The sequence below is a fragment of the Manduca sexta genome, chromosome 10 (assembly GCF_014839805.1).
Source record: "Manduca sexta isolate Smith_Timp_Sample1 chromosome 10, JHU_Msex_v1.0, whole genome shotgun sequence".
Classification (NCBI taxonomy): Eukaryota; Metazoa; Arthropoda; class Insecta; order Lepidoptera; family Sphingidae; genus Manduca; species Manduca sexta.
The window spans coordinates 11,014,117-11,039,125 of NC_051124.1; the positions used below are offsets into that span (position 1 = coordinate 11,014,117).

General features: G+C 34.5%; 1 protein-coding gene across 1 annotated transcript in view; it reads right to left on the bottom strand.

Moving 5' to 3' along the window:
• LOC115441938 (myb-related transcription factor, partner of profilin) overlaps window positions 1-19,366 on the bottom strand; it is a 71,650-nt gene extending 52,284 nt beyond the window's left edge. The window contains exons 1-2 of the mRNA XM_037437333.1: window positions 19,195-19,366; window positions 4,331-4,448 (exon numbers count right to left, since the gene is read on the bottom strand). The gene's annotated coding sequence lies outside the window, so the exon portion shown is untranslated. The remainder of the gene's footprint in view (window positions 1-4,330; window positions 4,449-19,194) is intronic.
• Window positions 19,367-25,009: the final 5,643 nt, after the last annotated feature.

A 25,009-nucleotide genomic window follows, 5' to 3' on the forward strand; every position in this document is an offset into this window, starting at 1 on the left:
CTATTTTTAAGAACCCACTGACACTTTTACACTTTATTTATTTCTGAAATGTTTTGTATTTGAACAAAATAAACCAAAGAAATCGGACCTCATATTACAACTATGAAACAGACTTATTTCTGAATACATCTATATATATGTTACAGTTCTTTATTTCTAAAAAGACAAAAGACATCAAATGTTTCATGGCTAGGAACATTTTGTATTGAAAACTTATATTGTCGTTTTTAGTATTTTCCGTTATTTATTATTTATGTTCGTCACCGTTTAATCCATCCCTGGACTTCCACAAATAATTCAAAACCAAAATTAGCCAAATCGGTTCAGCCGTTCTCGAGTTTTAGCGAGACTAACGAACAGCAATTGATTTTTATATATATAGATTGCCTTTTTCCATTCTTTGTTCCATATTCAAACGCGAGAAGTATCAAAACATTTTTAAACATCACATACAACCGCCGAAATCAATTTCGGGGCGGTTATTTTAAAAAGCGAACGATAAATAATTAACGCTGCGAGTTCGCATGCGACTTCAAAGCGACGCGGACGATACTAATGGAGTGAATTAATTCTGCCAATTTGTGTCATGTAGTTCTGTATAGATTAATTTTATTTGGCTTACGCTCGTTGCGTCTTTGCCTGTGTTTTTGAGTTTTTCTTCTGAATGCCTTTTAATATTGATTTAGTTTAATAGCCACTAATCACAGTGTAGCTGTTGTAGCTGTGTGTAGCTGTGTTCACCATTCTGAGACATTTATGTTACGTATTTAACAAAGCCCTATAGCCTTTAATGTCCTTTAGGTAAACTGTGATAAAAATTCTTGAATTACTTAATTCTTCGTTTTTTTAGTAAGTCTTTAAGTAAGTATATAATATGTTTTTTATTTATATGGTGTTGGATAACTAAATTGTAATTGATTTCTTTAAATAATTAATTCATTTGAATATAATAAAGTATGTTCTGTATTGCTTTTATAATACTTTATGATCCACGACACTAATAAGTCTAAATAAAGTAGACTTGCTTTGCTGTCAGCACAATATTCCGAGCAGATAATTATCAACTATCGAATAAAGGCAATGTTTAATCTGAAACATGAAAACAAGTATAACGAGTAAACAATACAGATTGAAACGGATTAAAATATTTTCATTAATTGAATGTTAATAATTGAGCCGCCATCAAGTTGGCAGTAGAAAAATCCCTCGGCGCGGCGGAAATTAAAAAGTGTTCCACGTCCGGCGGAAGTGGGTCCGGTCTGAGCTTGAGTGCACCGCAAAAAGTTCGACCAATCCGCGCGGATTAACTAGCTTGCAGGTAATTGCACTGGCTCCGTGCGCGGGCAAATTTATTTTTAGTTAATATAAATTTAATAATTATCAAATTACATATTAAATTTATATTATGAAATTATTAAATTTATATTGTTATTATTTATGTAAGCTTTTCCAATTATAATTTTAATTGCGATTAAATATTTATTAAATATGAATTCGTAAATACCTGTCTGGGATTTATTAATGAGGTTTAAGGTTTTATGGTTTAAGAATCATTTATTTTTTATAAATTAATCAATTATTAAGAAAACTAATTATTGTAAAGAAAGTAAGTAAGTTCTCAAATGGCAAGATACATTTTTAAAATCAATAAAAATACAAACAGCAAAATCATATTTTGAAATAATATTGAATCATATCTTTGTATTAAGAAAATCTCATTAATATAGTACTCAATCGAGTATATTAAATAAAATGATTCAATAAATTTAATGTCCTACTGTAAGTATTTTCTTTACTGTGTTATAAGTATTCAAAGGTATAGAGATGACAGATAAAAAGTCCCTTTAGTATGTCCAATAAAGAGATAGAAGCAGCGAAGTAGTTGGTGTGATTGCGAGCTAATGAGCAGGTCGGCTATGACCGGCTGTCGGCTCACGCCAGGCCCGCGCCGCGCCGTTCCACCACACCGCGCGAAATTGCCCTTACATATTTAATAGATTCGTTTAAGCCGCTTTTTTATCTACCTAGCTCGGCACTTTTTAAAAACTTCCACCGCCTCCCTCGCAGACCCCTCGCGCTAATAGATTTTAAAAATTAATACACTTATACAATTACGCGGCGTTGCTCGCTGTCATTTACGGCGGGCCAAATGAAATAAGGCCAGCGGCTAACTTAGTTAGGACGCTTCTTTGATCGTCGCAAGTAAAAAAGCACCGCGCTCGGGGACTAATCAAAAGTGACATGATACTTATTAAGTTAGTCAATGTAACTGTGTTAAAGCGACCGGTGGCGGCGCGACTCAAAAACTATTTTATGAATAATAGATGGCGCCGCCGGCGACCAATCCCCGGGGAGCACCGCCCACCGGCGTCCCCCGGCTGCCCCCGGCGCCCCCCGGCCCGAGCGGGGCCCCCTCCCGCCGCCCGCCGACGCACCCCTGCGACGCGCCGCGCACCCCCGCGGCACCCTGACACCCGTGGCCTGCCTTCTCTATTCATTAGCACATTACTACCCCTCAAGCACGCGATTCGGGATCGCGGGAAAGAACCTGATTTTTGCCATTTGAGGTTTAAGTAACCCGTTCCCTGATCCGATGTAGAGATGGGAGAAAATTCCCCTTTTCCTTTAAACATAATGAGATTTTAACAATTTACATTAAGTATTATTTGAAAAATATTAACGTAAGTTGTGAGCTAATTTTATGGATCATTTTGAATTATCATCTTGATACAAGTGAGCTTTACAAAATTGATATGACAATGATGCGGAAATGTAGAGAAATGTGTGAATTTGTTACAAGGGTCGTTTACCTTTTACTTTTAGTTTCCAATTATTTTTTAGCTATAAGCTCTCAAATTTTTCCAACCGAAAACTATATTTAAAATTCAATTTATTTGTTCAATAAATCATTATACACTATTTTACATTCAAACTCTTTTTAAAATAATTTTATGGAATGTATTCAGGAAAAAATCTAGTGAACAAAAAACATTAGGTAACAATTATATTACTTATTAACACTAATTCTGGCACACCAATCTGAACAACGTCATAACTAGCTACTCGATAACAAAACGAATTATCCCCAGATTCATTAGAGAGTATCGATTAATTGAAATTGAATCGAGTTTGCGCCGAGAATCGAGTTGTAAATCGTAACAAGACAAGAAGTTTAACTGACAATAATGTCGTTAGGCCGAGAGCCGTGGCTTCGGCAAACTTGCTTAACCGAGTTTGCCGACCGTTAAGTGAACTAATCCGAGCTCCGCGACTATATGGGCCAAGAGCTAACTATTATATATGTTTTAAAATTTACATTTGATTATTTTAATACAATTGAAAAATGATTACAATTTGATTATAATATTATTACTCAATAGTTTACGTTTATGTCGTGTAGAGCTTATCAGGAAAATGAAAAATTTTCGGTCTCACAAAACACAAATCCGAGACAAATATTTGAGCATGGTCTCTTTTTTATAGTCTTCACACTTGTAGAGTAGCTGGGTCCTTCGAACATCAGATCGTCCAGAGCTCAGAGCTCTCACTACTACATTTCTGGATAAGTCAGTGTTAACAACACAATTGACTTAGTTCATTCATACTGAAGACAACTTGCTACGTCGCGCCCCATCTCAATATTATTTAAAATTTTAATATCGCATACTTAATCTTGTCTATACATAGTAGTTATATATAAATTTTCACATGTGTCAAGATTTGCGCGAAATACTTCAACTCAACTTTTTGGAAAATTCGGCAATAGATAGTCGTTACGTTAATCCAGAATTAGTCCCTATGTATGCGAATCATTCAGATTGTTTCAGTACAAAGACATTATACAGTATAATTAGTTATAAATGGGATATCGGAACCGAATCTACAGTTATTTTAACCTTAGATATTGATACAAAAATAACATATTTAAAAAAAATATACTAATATGCTCATAAAAAACGTGCAAATCACGATATGGTAAAGTAATGAAGTATTTCATTGGCGTTTAGCTATTTCACGGTAGTTTGAGCAACCTTCGTATTTGCCAAAAAAAATTATGAAAACCTTGCCAATGTCCGCTCTATATAATCATAACTCTATGTTTCAACATTTCAACAAACGTCTTCATTTATTATATAGGGTAGATAACAGTGGTGAAGCGTCCATACAACCCAATTCCTATCGGCTTCCCTTTTAGCATTATTTACGTCTGTCTTAGTTTTTGTTTTCTGTTAAAATGGCAGCGATATGTTAACTAAGACAAACGCTTTTTTGCATCAGGTTACCTTTTAAAAAATGTCACCCTTCGCCACTGGTAGGTAATGGTACTCACATGGATGCGAGGCGGTGAATGGGTAGTCAAGCGCGGGCAGGCGATGCTGGTGCGGTGGCAGGCTCGGCGGGCAGTGGTAGCAGAACAGGCCGCGCCCGCCGCCGCCGCCGCTCGCCAGCTACGACAAACAAAATCATCTTACAAACACTGATGATACAAGGTGTCAAAACCCGCTATAGTGGCTCACGTAAGTGTCGCGTTCCGGAATCAGCCTGTATATCCAGTTTGAACAGGCCGGCATAATTGTGTCGACTGTCGAGGGGTAATCATCTCTCATCAGTCGACATTCTATTGGACACCACTCTACTTATCATCAGGTACAGTAGGGTCACTTTGTCCTGCACGTACAAAAATACATCAAACAATCACACATATAGTTAGGACTCTACATTTTAGGTGTTTAAGGTGTGCAGGGCATTTACAATACATAATATATTTAAGATATCACAAATCATCAGAAATTTTTAATCTCAGCATTCAGATCTGAAAAAACGTTCATGAATCACACAAACTTTTAACTTAGTGGAGGAATTACACTCTTACGCTCTCGTTTCATATCTTGGCCATCATCCTAGAGGATCCATGGATCATGAAGCCTGTCAAACTGTTATGGAAAATTTCAAGGGCTTTAAAAATACGCACGTAATTTTGTAGTTCTTTTTCTTGTAGTAACGTACTAATTTGATGATACCTTTAATGTAAAACATAACCCGTAGATACATTAAGTACTAGGTAACTTGGCAGAATAGGCATTGCATCTGACTATCAAACAAATATAATAATGCCCTTCAAACAACCAAAAATGACCGAAATATCACCAATATTTTAATAGTAATCCCAGTCTGCGGTACGATAGGTCTAAGCCATCCCACATTATCATGCCCAAAGCATCAAGAACATACTTCCAATTATCGAGAGATCTCGATCAATACAATAGCAAAGAATACCGTCATGTCATTAGAAATCGTTCAGAAACATAATTACTGATCTAATACTATCGCGCATTAGCATAGAAATGGCGCCGCGTTTAATGCCGCGACCTGCGCATGCGCACCGCGTACGAACTCATTCGCACTGATTACTGTCGGCACGTGATTTATCATCATGTTAGGCCGTCGGAGTTTAATCGTCTATTGAGATTAAAATACTAGTCACATATCTTTTTGTATCAGTATCAAGCCAGTATGAACAAAACATAATTTTACATTTATGAGACTTATCTGCAAATTACTAATTAAAATAAATTTTTGGCTACATAAATAATAATTAACATAGAACCTTATAATAGTGAGCAAGTGATTTATCTAGAGCGTGAAGTTCCGGGACACATTTAACAATTATACAGCTAAAAAGATAACATCAGGTCACAGCTTGCTGTCTTTCGTATGATGAGTGAAATATAGAAAATCCAAGATAAACCATTCTACTACGCCCTAATTCATATTATTTTTCTTGATAGCCCGTAAACAATAACTTACTTAATAGTCTATAGCCAATACTTAACATAAGGTAACCCATTTGCTTCTTTATCGACCTATAATAATAGAAAGCTACGTCGCTTAGTGTTCAAATGAATGAGGAAGCGATAAAATTGCTCGCATAATAGGTGACATGACAGTGGATATTTACATTGAAGTATATTCTATAGACACGAACATCCATATAAATTATTTGTTCCAAGATCTGAACTAAAATGGCAACCAAAACGTCACTGTTATAACCTATTTATTTACTTGATCAACAAATAATTTTACTTATTTGACTAATATTTTTTATTCTAATCCTGGTTCACACTTAGAGTTCGAGTTCTTATATCATGAGCTACTCCGTACACAACCACAAGCTGTCAATATTGACTATACTAAAGTCAGTTTGAATGGATTGCAGTTCAATTCAGTAGAACACAGTGAATGTTCGGAACGCAAAATCTAGTACGTAATACATATATATTATCGATTCATAATTTTTTTTGGACAAGGTATGTGACATATATTCTATACCAGTGTTTCCCAACCTTTTTTAGGCCATGCCCCACCTTAACATTTCTAAAATTTGTATGCACCACATACATAATTATTATTAGAAATATAAATGATAAGTTTTAGGAAGAAATCACTATGAAATTGTTATTAAAACATCGCAAATAAAATTTCAAAACATATAATGAAAAACTGAAAATTCTCTTTAAATTGCCCCCCCTTAGCTATCAAATTGCGCCCCCTGTAGGGCGTGGGCCCCACGTTGGGAAGCACTGTTCTATACCATACGTCAAAAGTGTAGAGAATTTTTCTATCATGAGTAACAAAGTTCTAGACGGTTTTATTAGCTAACAAATCCTTCCGCATCGAGTATGATAGTCGCAAAGGACACGGCGGGCATAAATCAATTAATTTCGATGAATAAATTGCATGATTGCAGTGCATCGCGCGACTAGTTCCGTGCACTCATGTTCTCTGTAAACATTGATATGCTGTCACTGGAATGTTCTAGAAAGCGATCTGAACTAGAGGTACAATGGACAACCATTTATTTCGTGTTAAAGCCGCATAGATAGTTTACAATGCAAATAAAATACATCGATACTTAAAAAAAGTTCTGTATTTTATCTAAATTTTCGTCAAACTCGAATTATTTCATAAAGTTCAACCAAGGAAAGCTCCGAGATGTGATGCCTAAGACAACATATAAAAACGAGGAGAAGTGTACAGTGGTTGTGCCTAAAACGCCGACTTTAAACCATCAATATAAGTTAGGCTCGAAACATATAACATAGGATTGTAAATTAATTTCAAAGGTCTACAAGTAAATTTTAGCAACTACGAAATCCTAAGCCAAGTTTCGAACCGTGTGGTCGGATACACGGGAAGCAGCTATTTTAAAATGTTTAATAGCAGCACCTACTGACCTTGGACAGTATCGTCAATGAAGTAAAACTTTGCGGATAGCGGATACTTATCTGATTAATATCGTGTGACATAACTTTATTTGCGAGAGGAAAACGGCAATGAAATTCAATTGCACACATTGCCAGTGGCGGTGACCCACGTGTGGATTCGCCACGGGTCGTTTGTACGAATCACATTAATGGAGCAAAGGATCGGCTAAACGATGCGCGGGCGCATTCGACGCCGACCATGACGTCAGCGCACACTGCTCCTCACCAAAACAAATTAACGCTTTTGTAGAAAATAAATAGATTAGTAAGTAGTAAGTACAATGTTAAACACAAATTAAAAGATTTTTTTCATAACACCATTTAACTTCCACAGCATGCCTATTTTGTAAACAGTACAAAACATTTATGAGTATTTTAATAATAATACAATGATGTTCCTTTTGATTGTTAAGTTCCTTTTTGATATTCTTTAATTTTCTTTTACGACCAGTATAGTAAAAAAAATACTCTGATTTTAAGAGCCAATATAAAATATTTTTTTAATTTAACATTTTGTTCAGTTTTGAACGATTTGCCCGCTACCGTGCGGCATTCGACAGCAATGCGCCGTGCGTGTATTGGCGCGTCCTGTCTGCGCGCGTGGGGTCCTGATCCGGCTAATCCTATTTATATTATTGTGTCATTACCGCATTACAACACCCACCGAGCGGCCGCCTCGCCGCCGCCGCATCCGCAATGCACCGACGCTGACCTTGCCGTGGGGGAAACTATTGCTTGATGGATAAGTCTTCGCGGATCTATTGAGATTATTTTCTCGTTAACGTGGATGGAATGTCCTTAGTCGTGCCCGAGCTCTGTTATTCGCGGTTTTAAAAATCATTTTACAAAGGTATCCATTGTAGTCCACGTGAATATAATTCGACTATGTGATTAAAGAATTATTTAGTTTACTAATTATAAAACAAATTCATACCACTTTTTGGCGAAATAAAAAGAACGAATTCTATATTTAAAAAGAACTCTTCAAAAACAAAAACACACCAGCCACTTATTTCATTAAAAAATAAAAATCAGTTTGAAAATGGAATCCATAGACAATAATGCATAACCTTTTTAGATGGCAAAAGCACTTCATTTTGAAGGCGAGATTATCGTCACCGGTACAACACTCGCCGAGTGCCGGAGCCCAGAAGGGCTTTTGTGACGAACCGCCAAGTGTGGGAACTGATTTATCTCACTACCCTTTTCATGTTTTATTCTATTAACGGCTATTTAATGCTGCAAATCAGAATTTCGTTGGAACTTTTTAATACCAGCTGCTTTTAGCATATTAAATTATAATAAAATTAGCTATGATTAAGTATTCGAATTGACATTTTGTAAAACCATCGACTGTACAAAAAACAATCTTAGACGAGTATACACCTAATAAAATTAGACGAAACCTGAATCGATTAATCAATGATAATATTTTTTATGGATAACACTATCAATCTATTTGATAATACACTGTGCTTGAAACATAATAAAACCGGACCAAACATTATTATAATGTATGTATAAGTCGTTAAACTGAATTCGATTAAACGAGTTAATACACGAGTTGTACCAAGTTAAATGTTCAAATATAATTTCGCCGGTAATTAAGTTTGATTGGCTATCGATCAGTGAATTTGCTTGTTTACTTTGGAAACTCGATGGACTGTTGGTCGACGCAAATTTGTTTACGTCGCTCGTGTGATTGAGTTTTTACTTTGATATTGCTACCGTATTTTTAGTAATCTTGTTGAGAAAGTGGTTGGTTTTTCCGATCTGGTACGGTGAAATGAGTGATACATTTTAATAGAATCGAATAATTTTATTGCAGATAATAATTACACATATATGTTATTAAGTGGTATGAGTAAAATGTACATTTAAAGTCTATAGCATTTATGCCGTAAGTCCACAATGAAATTTTTCTTCCAGGAAAGTCAAAGCTAGAGCAATGAAAAAAATATTGCAAAGGAACATCGACTTACCAGTTCTCGTAATTATATAATATAGTAACAATAAATCTTTGATTTAATAGATATTATACGTTAATTTAATTTTCGAATTCTCAATATACACAACGCGATTTAATATGTTTAATTGTTTTTATAATATTATTGCCAATTACTATTATACTTTAATTTTATTTTCGAATTCTCAATATCCATAGCGCCATTGAATATATTTAATTAATTTTATATTATTATTGCCAATTAATGTTAACTACACTTTTTATTATAAGAGTTCTTGCTAGATATAATGCTACGTCGTTTTTCCACTATCCCATAGAAAACTAAGATATAATACTTACATAAGATGCATTGCAATCGATACCGCGCAGTGCAACACGTAATGTTAAATTCATTAAATACAATTGAAACAAATCATTTTACGATTCAAACCCGCTTGTCCACGTACTAAACAATCAATAATATTTAATCACGGGCGGATACAACTCGTTCATTTCATATCGGAGTTTTATAAACTGTAATGGAGATCAATTGAACGGTTTAAATTAACTATTAATGACTGACAATGGTTCAATCGGGGCGCGACAATCCGTGCGCTCGGAAAAACTCGGTCACGTGGCGTGTGTGGGCAAGATTGACCCATTGTTGGTCATTTTTGTCCGGATTGGACAATTTGACTCCAAGGAATATAATCGGCGTGAAGTTGAAAAAGAAGATAGCATTTGCCTGTGTGAAAAAGTTCTTCTTCTTTTATATAATGGCTGCCAGCGTTTATTTATCGGTGATTTTGCCAATGTCGAGTAATAATAGCAGATATAAAACAAAAAGAGAATATGAAATCAGATCGCCATTTTGAAAGTTTATTTTCCACACCGTTAAATAGCAAATAGGTACTATACGATTGAAAATAAATAAGTGTTTCTAAATTCTCCTCAAATTATTACAATATTCAATAAACTCAATTTAGAAGTTAAAATCAAGTAATTAAGTTCTAAAATATTCCAAGAGTACATTAAGTAAGTGAATTTGTAAAAATGATTTCATAAAGAAATTCGCGTATTTTGTAGACCGGTCACGTCACTTCGGCGCGCGTTAGGAACGTAATCTTTTTATTTCAATAAGAAAATATTATAGTGTCTGGGATCAACTCAGACAAAATTCCATCACTATCTTATAAAGCAGCTCTTTTAAGGTAAATGCCTTTTGAATAACATTAAAATAATATGTTTTATGAATTATTTTTAGTAATTGATTAATAATTATATTTGTTTTTTTTTCTTGGCAAAGTAACTATGGTAAGTGGGGTACAAATTATAATTACTTAACCTTTGGGACGTATAGAAACGCGAAAACTATTTTAAATTAATTTTTGTCAAGTTACCGTAAAATAAATATTTTTAAATTTCGAATCTCTATAATCTATTTTTGTCACATCAAAATTAAATAGGTGCTAATTCGAAATTCAAATTATGAACTTATTTTAAACTCCTAAATATTAATTTAAAAAAAACCATTGACCTACGACTGTAGGAAAAAAAACTAATTGATTAAAATGGCGGCACCGCTTGGCGCGGCATCAGCCCTATGTAGCTGTCAGTCATCGTTCGTAACCGGGGATATCTGGCCTATAATCGGTTTATAAAGCGATACAAACACGATACTTATCATTCATTTTGCATCATTACAATTTTATACGTACTTACTAGTTAAAAAATATAATATAATGTTGCTCCAGTTTATTGTGGTTAAGGAGCTGTCATATATAAGTACATTATCATCAGAAGAATAAAGTTCTGTTGTTGCCTTATCTTTGAAAAAAAATATAAAATTCATGTATGTACTGATGCGACTATTCAATATTTTTATAGAAACAAATATATTCATTTTTGAATATCGAATTTAAATATCAGTTCAAGAATTCAGCCAGTTAGACAATCTGAGTACCACAGACATTAAACGAAAAAATCCTACAAAAAGTGTTTATATAGCGCAGGTCAAAGTCTAGTTCTAGTAAGTGCTCTATATTACATGAAACCACGACCTCTGATGTCCAGCAATTATAGACAATAATTTACTTAGGAGTCGTCGCTCGACGCCACATCGCAAATCAATTGATTGCTTAGAAAAAAACGTGTCATATTGTTCTGACGTCTTTAGAGATCACGCTCGACGTTTTATGAATTTTAAATTTGTTTACATTGCATGATTGAAGTAGTCAGGTACATCATGCAAGGTTATTTCTATTGGGAATCTACAGAAAGCCTACTTGGAGTATGAGAATAAATTGAGAAAGTTCATAAAGGTTATTTTTAGTTGTCAAAGCGTAAAGCATAATTTACTATTATGTATAGGGAATAAATACATCAGAAAGGACCTTACAGATCTTCTTGAAACGATTTCAGTTTGTATTATTCTTAATTCAAATAAACCGGAAGATTCCTTGTAACAGACATGATTATTTTTTTTGATATTGGCAGAACACAATTCCCCTACGTCCATTATTATTAGTTACACTTCTTGCTCATTTTCATCTTATACAAATCACAGACTACCGTGAAGTAAATGTACAAAACGAAAAGTTCGAGCAATTATGAAATGAGATAACAAAGTAACATCATAAGCCAGATCGAACTGTATCGGTGCACCGCAGTTCGCGGATCCAATCCAATTATGGCTCTTTGTGCTCCATTAGTGAAGTGCTCTGTGCTAAAAAGAACTAGATCATAATGTTTTTTGGTTTCAGTTCTTTGTTTGTTGGATAGAAGATTTGATGGTTTTGATTAGTAGTTATTTTAGAACTTTAGGAGTATCAGAGTTTTTTCTAAGTACTTTATTGTTTGGCATAAAGAGGGACTAAATTCTGAATTAGCACTGAAGTTCCATTTTATTCACGAAAAATGCACTGTGAGAATTTAATTCCGAGAAAAAACAATTTTTTTCATACTGGCACAGCAGCAGTGGGGTCCAATTATAATGTTGACTTACGAGAGAGATGTTTATCCCTCGCCAATCGCCATAATTATGCCGGTCTGAAACCGGATATACACAGACTAATTTCGGAACATAATACAGTTCCATGGGCTTCTAAGGCGGTTTACATCTTGTGTACGGTTGATGCCATCCAAACAGATACAAATATCTCATCACAAGCCCCTCGTTAGCGCTGATGTACACGCGAGCTAATGCAAAATAGATGTGAGTTATAACAACTATATAATTAGGACATAACACTGACTGCTTATTATGAAAGTTAATAAATTGGGATTTTGAGCTATTATGATTTCTTTTAGCAATTGTTGGTTTATATTTATTTGGCAATAACCTCGCTTGCCTTACTGAGACTAAGCGTTCTCTAAGTAAGCACGAGGTACGCCCCAACCATTTAATATGTAGTTTTATTTCAATAATATATACTATTTTTTATGCCGCTTAAGTAAATGGTGATATTTAATCCATGGCGTATTGGCGGAGCCGTTGGTAAAACCTAGTACTTCATAACTAGCATTCTCAAGTACTGCCTTCAAATATCCCTATGATATTGTAAGCTATCACGTTGCATAACACAACTCAATTACGATATTCCTTATTCACAAAAGTCTGTCTTAAGTCTAATATATAATATGATATCAGTCCTGTATTATATGCTGCCCTAAAGCGGGGCACGGGCCATCTCTACTACTGAGAGGAATTAGGTCTTAGTCCACTACGCTGACCTAGTGCGGTTTGGTAGAATTCACACACCCTCAAAATTTATGAAGGATACACGGATCATATTAGAAAAGTCAGAGATGTGTGGTCTTAGGTTTTGAACCTGCGGACATTCGTCTCGGCAATCTTTTCCACAACCAACTAGGCTATCGCCGCTTTTTTTCAAGTCTTCAGTCGGTTGACAGCAACGGTGACCACTTACCATTAAATGAACCATTTACAAGTATCGGCCATCTATTATAATAAAATTATGGGAAAAAGGGCTTAAACTAAAAGGCTTCCCTTTTCTCCAACTTTCTGGCGAGTAGACACAAGACAATAACAGTATTTAGTATCTACGGTAATGCTCTTAAAATCAAAATGTTATTATTAAGGAAAAGTCGTTGATTTCCATTAATTAAGACCTCAGAGTACGGACTGAAAAATCTGCAGTGTGGTTTTTTCATCGAACATGTTGCAATATTCGTAAAGCGCGCTTGTATGTAATATTTTAGGAAAAACTTTACACACATATGTTTTCATAATCTTTTCTAACCAATTTTACCTATTCTTTATCACATTAAAATGAACACATAGTCTATCTATTTTTTACCACATCTAAAATAAACTTATATAAATACAACTCGTTCTAGCATGTTCAAAATCTAACTCATCTACGGAATTATTTTGTCTACAATCTATTCCTATTTACCAGAGAATAGTTTGAAAGCTTGAATTCATACGTTAAAGGAGTTTCCCAAAGTGGTTAAGCAAAGGAGTTAATATCAACTTAAGTACAAACAACGCGAACTTACTGTGAGTTTGTTAAGCTTCAAGTTACGGGCAAGCTCAATCATTAATTAAAACGTATTGCATCGAAGAAACGTAAATTAACTCGAATATATGAATTAAAATTATTTTATCCCGTTTAAGTGATGATTTATATTTAGTTTCGCTAAAGTTTCGTTAATGAGAGTTATCAATGAATATCGGAAATGAATGAATCCCTCCTAGCCGAATTGCGTCCACTACGGCCAATTTTAACGGTGTTCTGCCAGGTACGCAGGAGATAGTATAGTGCACAAGTGTGTGTGCAATACACTAGTGCACTCTTTGTTCATTCACTTATATAGTCCGGTGAGACGGTAATTCGACATGACCAGAGAGATATCAAGCACAGGACCAATGGCTTTACGTACTTTCCGAGCCACGGGGGTATCACACCGCCGATATCTTGATTCCGTGCTGCGTCTGAGTAATTGCTAAGATGGAAAAACCCAGTCACAATTTTTTTTTTCCGACCCGGTATTCGAACCCAGGACATCAACACGGTAGTCGTACTTGTATCGCGTACGTTTTTACACCACCGAAGCAGTCAATGTCGGATATACAAAATATGTCATAGCGATGAAATATGTAACTTATTGTTTTTGTAAATTTAACGTCATAGTTTAATAGTTATACTATAAAATTTCAGGAGTTTGGTTTACACAGCGTTCCTGAGTTTCGCGATCACCAAATTGTTTTAGCAGTAATAAGTATTAAATGTGCACAATTTTTCCTCAAGACTTCCCACTTTGATGTAATCAAATTAAGCTTAATTAAAAGATCTACTCAGAGCTAATATAAGTTATATTCGTTTTTTTAAATTTTATTATTATTATTAGCGTATTCAACATTAACAGCCCATTACGTAGCATTTCGTAGCACCTACGCTACGTGGACCTACAGGTGCTACAACATTAACACACTGGTTTCGAAGCACATCGTAGCAACAACCCCATCAATGCCATTGCTATTGTCCCACTATCAAAAGTCCATAAAATCTCTGTAGTAAGTAGTGCGTATATGTAAGCTAGCGCCACGTACAATTGCGCGGGCGCCGGTCGCGATTGCATATCAATACAATGCTCGTATTTGCCAGTAATTGAGCTTATTGGACGCAATGTCTTATTGGCCTTTATTGTATTACTGAGCGAGTGATTGAGTCGACGCGACGCGGACGATGCGCACGATTTGAGACGCTGTTGTTATGCGTCGTGATCACTTTCTTTGTACACAGTTACGCAAATCATGAGACACCGACTTATGATTTAAGTATGAGATTGGATGATTGAATTTTCTTTGGGATTCAAGACTTACGGTGAAATGTTTTTGAGCTCCCATGTGCAATGGTTATTTTATCAAGTTCCAAAGATAAAAAAATATATTTACTTTACTTTGTTACTAAGTGAAGTAGGTACTTGCTTGTTCGCCGTCCATTGACTATAAATCTATCTCATATATGTGTATGCCCTTTCTATATATAAGTATCAGTGGCAAGGAGTCCATATAACCGACTTCTATCGTCTTCCCTTTCGTAACATATAAAATCGAATATTCATTAGAATGATTTGCAGATACCATTTATACATTTTGGTAGCACCTTTACTTTGTGTCGGGTTTTCTTATGGAAAAGGTTACCCTTCGCCATTGATAAGTAAACCTATGGGGTAATTAAGTGACTAAGGGAGGAATAGTTTTTGTCATGACTCCACTATCTGTTAGGAATGGCATATGTTGCAGAGTAATAACGCCCTTAGAATTTATAAACAGAGCAGACTTTATTTACTATTAGCTGAGTTTTACGATACATCGTATGTATCACCGTTACACCATTTTTGTTCTCATTATTTTCCAGCACTATGGAAACTACAATGACATTTTCTATATCAACCAGCTAAATTGATATAATACATATAAAACCTTCAACACTATCCTGAATAACCTTGTCCATAATTAAAGCTCCAGCGTTTTTCGGGATGGAAATATTTTAAACATAGTACCATAAAACTGCGCTTAGTTTAACTAAGAGATTTGTTGACCTCATTATTACGTCATATATTAAAATACAAGCAAGTGGATCATGGATCATGAAAGTTGATTGATCAGAAATGACTATTTAAGATTCCATACTGTACCTACCACGTTTTTTTCAAATAAAGGATTTTCTATTTATTATTACAACAAAATAAACTACTTTTATAACCTATACCGATGGAACCATTTGCTTGATGATAAGTGATCTCCACAGCCACCTAACACCCACTAACTACCAGTAGCGAGAGAGGAAATTTTCTAAAAGTTAATCCGACACAACATATAGATACTAATATACATGAATGTGGTCTGAACATCGTTTTAATGATAATTAGATTCTACATAAAAGGAAGCTAGTAGGAATTGGGTTATATGGACCTTTCGTCACGGGTACCTTTTTTTATTTTTATATCTGCCAGTATATGAGACGAGCTAGCGGCCCGCCTGATGGTAGGTAAGCCGCCACCGCAGCTCATGGACTCGTTTTATTTTTTTTTTATTTGCCAGTATAGGCAGACGAGCTAGCGGCCCGCCTGATGGTAAGCGACCGCCGCAGCTCATGGACTTGGCGATGCCATAACACAGACAAGCCGCTGCCTAAAGACCTACCAAAGGAATGAAACAAGGAATAAGGACTACAAAAGAGACGTCGCTATTTGGGATTTGTATAATACGATAACTGTCAAATAAAATTTGGTTTAAACTTGTGAAACAGGCCTTTTATAAGTCTTTACAATGAATGATAACAAACAACGCAGATTAACTGCTGATTTGCCAGATCTATTCCGAAGATATAAAAAAAATAAATAAGTAATAATTCTGTAATAATGTTAAATAAACTTTATTCTAACAGATCTATTTCAAATGGCGGTCAATCATTAGTTGATAAGTAGGTAATTGAGGTCGCTTATGGAAATTTATAGAAGCCTAAATTAAACATTAATACCGTATAATATGAGTTCCATAATTTTATGCAACGTAAGTGAGACTAAGAGAGATTTTGTATATCCATAGCTTTAGGGAATCATATATAATTATATAGATCACATGAAATATCTTTCTAAAATTGTCAATATTCATATTAAAACTTTTAACTAGTATAGGATTCCAAGGGATTTCATTTTGGGAAACATTGAGACTTTTAGCTCTCTATCACTCTTACGCAATAGTCAATGCATCGGACTAAGTACAAACAGACATTAAATTTGTCTAAAAACAATAGACATATTTAAATCAATAACCTGATTTTAATTTGAACTTTTTTATTTCAATTAAATTTATTATTATATATCATTAATTCAATTGTGATTTTATTTGGAATTGTCATGGATCATAATGCTTATTTCTATTTTATCCAGAGATAATTATTAACAAAGTTGATGTAAAAACCAAAGCCGCGATTACGCCTTTACCCTCGCAGGCGCAACCAACTGCTTTTCGCCATGTTTATGGTAACATTGACAATATTGTTAACAAAATACTGCAGCTAAATTCAACACCCATAATTAATAAACGTGTATTCTGCTGGAGAACTTCTTAAAAAAAAAGAAAATCATATTAAGAAAGATCTTAGACGTTAAGATAGCGGTTCCAATTTTAATGGAAAATTCTATTATCGCGAAAATAATTCGCATTTTATTTTTCTCGGTTGTTTTTAAATATGTTTCGAAAGTTCTATAATTAAATACGAAAATTATCTTAGTGTGTGTATCAAACATTAATGCCATAGTTTAAGCGGCGATAGCCTAGTTGGATGTGAAATGGACTGCCAAGACGAATGTCCGCAGATTCAAATCCCAAGGGCACACAACTCAGACTTTTCTAAAAATTATGTGTGTATTCTTTGTGAATTTATCGATCCCTTTAACGGTGAAGGAAAACATCGTGAGGAAACCTGTATATCTGAGAAGTTCTCTATAGGAATTTAGAAGGTGTGTGAAGTCTACCAATCCGCACTAGGCCAGCGTGGTGAACTAAGGCCTAATCCTTCTCAGTAGTAGAGGAGGCCCGTGCTCAGCAGTGGGCAAGTATATATAATACAGGGCTGATATTATTATTAAGCAATAATTTCGAGTATATCCAGTACCTGGTATTTTTTAATAACGTCTTCAACTATTCTCTCTCATCATTTTGCATAACAAATCCCCTTATTTTTCTAATTAGACGTTCACATAAAATTCATGTCGACCATTCATATATCTAACAAATATTAAGTGTATCTAAAATCTCAATGCGAGACAGTCTCTGAGCCGTTCGCTAGCAGTAAGCGTGCTGCTAACTGGCAAGCTAATCAGAAACTATTTTAATTTTATTAAAAAAAATATATAATTTATATAGGTCTGTTCTACCCGCAAACTACGTCATTTCTAAAATTGAACTTTAAATAATTTAGGAATACAATCTAGTTTTATGTTTGTATATTTTATAATTTTTTATAGCTTTTAATTGTAATCTGTTTTGCGTCTTAATTTAATAAATTATTATAAAACAGGGATCGTAATGCACATTAATTAGACTGCTTGGTGGAAGAAACAGACAAAATAGGTATACCTAGAACGGATTCTAGCACACGAGAGAGCCAATAATATAATGAAGATATTCCATCATATTATTGTGTTTATGACGTTTGTATGGGATTTTTTTCCGGAATAACTGTTGCAAACTTAGTAATTAAAAAACAAACTATAAAAGATTTTAAAAAAGAGTATGTACGTATGTAACGTCTTTTTATAATACCTAAGTCTTGCACAAGATGTTCCAATTATAAAAATATAAATATAATTAGCTGACCCGACAGACGTTGTCCCGTCTTAACTCGTTAAGTTTTCTTAAATTTATTAATATTCTGCGCAATTTTTTGATTTTTTTCTTTCATAAGAACCTTCTCTTGACAATAACAAACACAACAACAAAAAAATTGTGAAATCGGTCCAGCCGTTCCCGCGTGATGGCGTGACAGAGGGAAATAGGGATTCATTTTTATATATACATATTATATTCGAATTTCGAAGCCGAGCTAGTTAATTCTAGTCCTAATATAGAATGTATATTTTTTCGTAGAATTTTTAATTAAACACTTTGAAGATTTTTAAATATTGAAAAAATAATATATACAGCCTACTTTAATGGCAGATACCTACATACTCAAATTAATTGGATAAACCGGTATAGCCAGTATTTGCTTGATAACTCCAATTTATAGTTCATAAACGATAAAACATACATAAAATGTTTTAAGAGACTATTGATTGCTCACTGATTAATTAGTTAAACAAAAACTACAGCGCAGTTCTAAATGACAAATTAATTATTATTCTTAGTTAAACACTCAACTATGTTTGTTACGGAAATGTCCATAAATAAAAACACATTCATAATCACCATCACATCATAAAGTATATTCGATAGAAACTAATTACCTTATTAGCGTCCGAAAATATTTTGCAGTATTGTGGGCGGGAAGTTTTCCCGCCTAAGAGCGCGTGTGAGATAGCGCGGTCACCGCGCGGCCGACATCGTCCGAGCGACACGAGCACTCGCGAGCGCGCCTCCGACCGACTGACACGCCGCCGCCACCGGCGAGTAATCGCTCCGAAACCGCCCTCGGCAAACAAAACCCCACCCGCCGTAAAGAGCATTTTAGCACGCGCGCCTCCCCGCTCCCGCGGCCTGATTTAATAGCGAGCGCGGGCACTGATTCACTTAACCGAACGCAACTACCGACTGGCTCTTTCTCGCTCGCGCGCGACGCCGCCGAGCGCGGCACTCTCTTGTTCGCGCGCACTCCGCCGCCCGCCGCGCGCCATGCGAAAGAGATAGAGCCGCGAGCCGCCGCCGACACTTCTTTCTTCCAACTCGATTTGCATGCGAGCGGGGGTCGATCCGCAAACTTTATGTCCTCATTTCGTAAATTATTTATACGTTTGGAAATACTTTTAACGGCACGCTCGGGGGGCCAAAAAAGATTGCTTCAAAACGAGCCGAATTAAATGAGTGACCGGATGGATTACCGCGCCCAGCGACCCGCCGCGCTACATCCAATTACATTTTGACATCTAATATTTTTAAAAATTACATTTTTTTTTCTTTTTCTTTGGTCTTTTAATAAGCCTATTAACCAAGTGCATTGTAGAATCAGTATCACGTAAAAACAAAAAAAAGGGACAGCTGGGAGATAAATGTAGGTTCAGGACCGCGACGGTTGGCCTGCAGGTAAGGACTACGTCCAGCAGTTGACCACGATAAACGTATCTAATTTTTATGTAGATAACTCCCATAATTAATTGTTGAAGCAAGGTATTTATGTATTACAAAAACGGTATAGTCTGACAGGTTGACCATAGATAATAGAAAGGCAAGCACTAAACAGAGTCGGGATCATGAAACAATATTACAATTTATTACTAACGCGGTCAGGACTGCGGTTAGAACATAGTTTCGATTACTTGTTTAGCCTAGTATTGATGCGATTTACGAATACATATAAAAAGAGAGTCCTATACCTGATGATAAGATATGCACTGACAATACTAAGTATTATAATACCAATTTGTGTATTGTAGAGTGCAATAAAATAAAATTGGAAATTATTAACAGGCGATAATAATAAAAAAAAAGATATTTAAAATACGGTAGTAGCGCAGTGACGTACTACGGTACAATAATGTACTTGTAAGTTAAAAATAAAAAAAGTTTATTACAGCAAAATACCTAAAACATATCATACAAACAAAATTCAACCTTAAAACAGTACAACAATGTTTTTGCTGATCACAATGTATTTGCGAACTATTTCCTTGAATTTCCTCACTTCAAAGTTGTAATTCAAGGTGACAAGGTTAATTTTCTTAGGTAGGCACAGCAGGCACAGTGACTCCACTGAATCTGATAAGTGACACAGCATCCAGATAGAGTATCGACTGACGAGAGATCACTCGTCACTCAACATAATTATGCAGGCCTGTTCGAAACCGAATATACATTAGCTGATTCCAGAATGGGAGACACTTGTGCCATGGCAAATTTTACTCGTGTATGACAGTCTCTACCTTGGTGAATAAAAATATCCATGAGCAAAATAAAATTAAATTTGTTTATGACCAGGCACCTTTTCACCAAGCTTAAGTCATCGCATTCAGACAAATTATAAAAAGAGAAATCCTTCAATCACTTATGGCTAACAAAAACAAGTAACCGATAAAAAAAATAAGTTAATTTATTATTATAAAGTTGAAGTTCCGTCGATGATGCAACGAAATACCTACATCATGTAAACACGAGTACTAAATCTTTTCTGAATGTCTTTTTAAATACAAAATCTATACTACTAATATATTTCATGTCTGAATTTGGTAAAATATAGTGGTATAGTAAAAATACATATATTTGACATCAGGAATGGGCCCGGGCAGTATCACTAATAGAAAATCAACGTGAAGTGAGTAGTGGTAGTTTACTGTTACCTATATTTTTGAAATAAGTAGAATTTCTGGAGCACCTAAATACAGAACAATTCTGTCCTATTTCTGATCTTTATAATATCAGCCCTGTATTATATACTGCCCCAATGCTGGGCATGGTTCTCCTCTACTACTGAGAGGGATTAGGCCTTAGTCCACCACGCTGGCCTAGTGCGGATTATATGCTTCACACACCCTCTACATTCCTATAGAGCACTTCTCAGGTATGCAGGTTAAATCACGATGTTTTACTTCACCATTACAGCAAGCGATAATTCAAAAAGAATACATACATAATTTTAGAAAAGTCAGAGATGTGTGCCCATGGGTTTTGAACCTGCTCACATTCGTCTCGACAATCCGTTCCACACCCAACTAGGCCATCACTGATTCCTGGTCCTCGTTCCTTTCTTTTACAGGTGGTACAGTATACATACTTATCTTGATAATATGGGTATTTCTGGGAGATAGTCACATCAGGTTGCAGCACATTTGCTCATTAGCTTTTTGTTTTTGCAAGAAAAAAACGCATTATCTCTACCACCAATTAGGGGGTAAGTTGAATTTTTATGTTTGTTTCACTGACCGGTACCGGATCGTAAGACCTTACGGCCCCATTTTGACATTCGGTAGTATAGCATCATCCGAACGAGCATTGAACAAATTCCTTAATCCCAGGTATACCCACACTTACTCGTTAGCTAGCTTAAGCTCCGAATTCTACGCGTCGCGTATAAATGGATGAACGAATTCTGATGTAGATTTCACGATTAAACTCTAGGAACAAAGTTAGTTAAAAGTATTTTCTTTTACAACTCGTGTTCAATAAACATGTTACACAATATTTTTTATTGATTTGACACGAGACCTTAATACTATTTATTAACGCTTTTTGATTTTAATTTGAATGTTCTATGTTGGGTCACATGTTATTGAAGAGTATATATTATCTATACTATTATATAAAGCTGAAGAGTTTTAATACTATAAAAGCTCCTCATCTTAAGTTGTTTGATTGTGGATAGAGCATATAAACAAAAATGCTGCACATTCAGTCCGAATAATGGAATTGTCAAAAACGTATTTATATATTTTTCTTTATTTTTATTTCGATTACATCGAACACAATAGAGATAGATAAAAAGCGAGTAAAAATAATTTATTCTCATTTCATAATTTCCTCCCTTCCTGCAATTTACAACGATAGAAATATATCACGTATAAGTCAAAATATTGCCAATATGATCGTAGTGTTAAGTCAGCTGGAAAACCTAATAAATAAATTTGTAAATAAAGAGGGATTGTTTAATCTTCATTAGGTTATTTTACTCTTTAATTCTTCTATTATCTTACCTGACCAATACAAAAAATGCGAAAATTTATGAAAATATTTTAATGTTCGTATATTTGGAAGTTTGTTAGAAGTAAATACAAATACAACTAAGTAAACAGATTTAAATAAAATTTTGCAGTCCTGGAATAACACATAGACTCCTTTTAGTTATAGACTCCTTTTATTTAATTATTACCAGGTAATTAACATTTTTTTAATCTGATTTTTTATTATTTTTTTTAAATAGATGACGCTGGCGCCTCTCTGTGTTTTACGGACTTTATATTGACAGCGACTTACGGGAGCGAATCCGCAAACAACGCCTAGTATCAAATAATAATTATTTAAACATTCAAACAAACTTCCATATCAAAACATAACTATTTACGCAGCCGATTCCCAAATCCCGGAGCAGTTAACCTATCCAATTAGACGTCATTTTATTATTAGCGGTGGAAGTAAACTAACTTCTAATGCTGTTCGTGACCCCTTTACTAAACTCTTGTTTCAGCCGGTGCTCAGTTACCCGCCACCTTACTATTGGTTCCTTTTTCGAAATTGGAATAGAACATTACAATTCAAAAAAGTTTTTGGAAAGAGTTTTTAATCTCAAATTGAATTTTAAATTATGTTTGAAAAAAAATTATCATTTCAAAATTAAAAGTTGCAATTTATAGTTTTTTTTATAACTATGTCTTAAAACAGAAACAAAACGCAATTTTGAATAGTACCTAAGTATATAAAAGACAAAGTGGACACAAAATGAGGTGGAGAATTTAAAATTACAATTATAATTATAAAAATAATCTTATAGAATACATTGTATAATCATTTATCAGACTACAAATTTTAACGGTGGATATCTAAGAGCGTAATTTATTCATCCATTAATCCGTTATGAATAAGCGTTAACTCCCACTCTAATCCACTCGTTTGCGAATTTTATAAGGTAAATAATCAATTCCAAAATATAAATATAGGTATCATTAACTCCTATGCATAGGTTTTTAATAGACCGCTTTTGATAGATCCTTTTTGAAATCATTAGGGACTAAGTTTAGCAGTGGATTTCGCCTGATCGATAATGATAATGCTTAGGTCTTAATACCTATTTTCTTCATTAATTTCTAATTTTACTGCCAATTAATTTACCGAGCTAAATCCCATTGAAAAACTCAATTAAAAAAAAACTATTTTCTAGTGTAGTTGACAGATTAAAATAATTTTACTGTTGATTTATCGGAAAATATGTATTTTTACGAATCAGGATAGTGGTACTTATTTTTTTTAAATAGCAGAAACGAAAGAAGTTCAATACTGGTCCGGACATATTCTAGATCAGGGGTAGCCAACCGGTCGATCGCGATCGACTGGTCGATCGCGACAACAAGTCCAGTCGATCGTGGCAAGGCAAAAATATAAATACGTAGAACAGACCGCGCAACATACCTAATCACTAACTGCTGCACGCATTGTCTTGTACCATTTTTTAATCAAAATAATAATAAATTGTGTACTGAACTATGTTGTTTCATTTAAGATTTCAAGACGTAAGTATGTAGCTTGGTAGATCACACAGAGTATCATCAGTGAAAAGTAGATCTTGGGTCTTACCAAGTTGGCCAACCCTGTTCTAGATCATAGAAATGAATCAACTTATTTAATTGTCGCATTTTTAAGTATCAAAAACAATATTAATGTTTCTGGAAATTTTAAGAACCTAAATAATTGAGAAAATTGTCCTGGGTATCACAGTCGCTACTTGACTATAGGTTTTTATTTTATATAAAGGTTTAAAGTTGGTTAAAAATGACAACTGTCACAAATCGAAATACAGATCCTTGTATCCTGGTATAGTTTATGATTAAAAGACTGCTGAAAAAAACCTTTAGTTCACCGCAATATTATAAATATGTGTACGACAATTTTTGTTATAACTGTTATTTAATTCTACTTAGAATAAGTTTTTCCAATAGTAAAATATATGAAATATATCTACGTATCATTTTACAAAGAATAATAGAAAATATTTTAATTGGATTTCATATTATATAATTATAACTGATACTGTTCTAAACAGGAATACGATACGGATCGATGTCGTATCTTCCATTTTTACATATACTTTTAACAAATTTAAGTCTCTACTTTGGTTCGAGAACAGGTGGTTGTGGTTATTTTTCCTTAATTCGTGTAATTCACTCTGTATTAGTTACAACACCAATCAGGTTATTCCCCCAAAGGATAGTCGGTAAGTTACGAGTATTTCTTTCACTAACATAAAATATAAATATAACGAATAAGTCAACAACGTAAAACGTACTATAGGTATGAATTCTAAATATCCATCTTCCAAAATGATTTCGTAGAATCTTTCAAAATGCGTAACGAAACAATAAGAAGACATTATTATCAAATATTCTCGGACAATCCAAAATAACC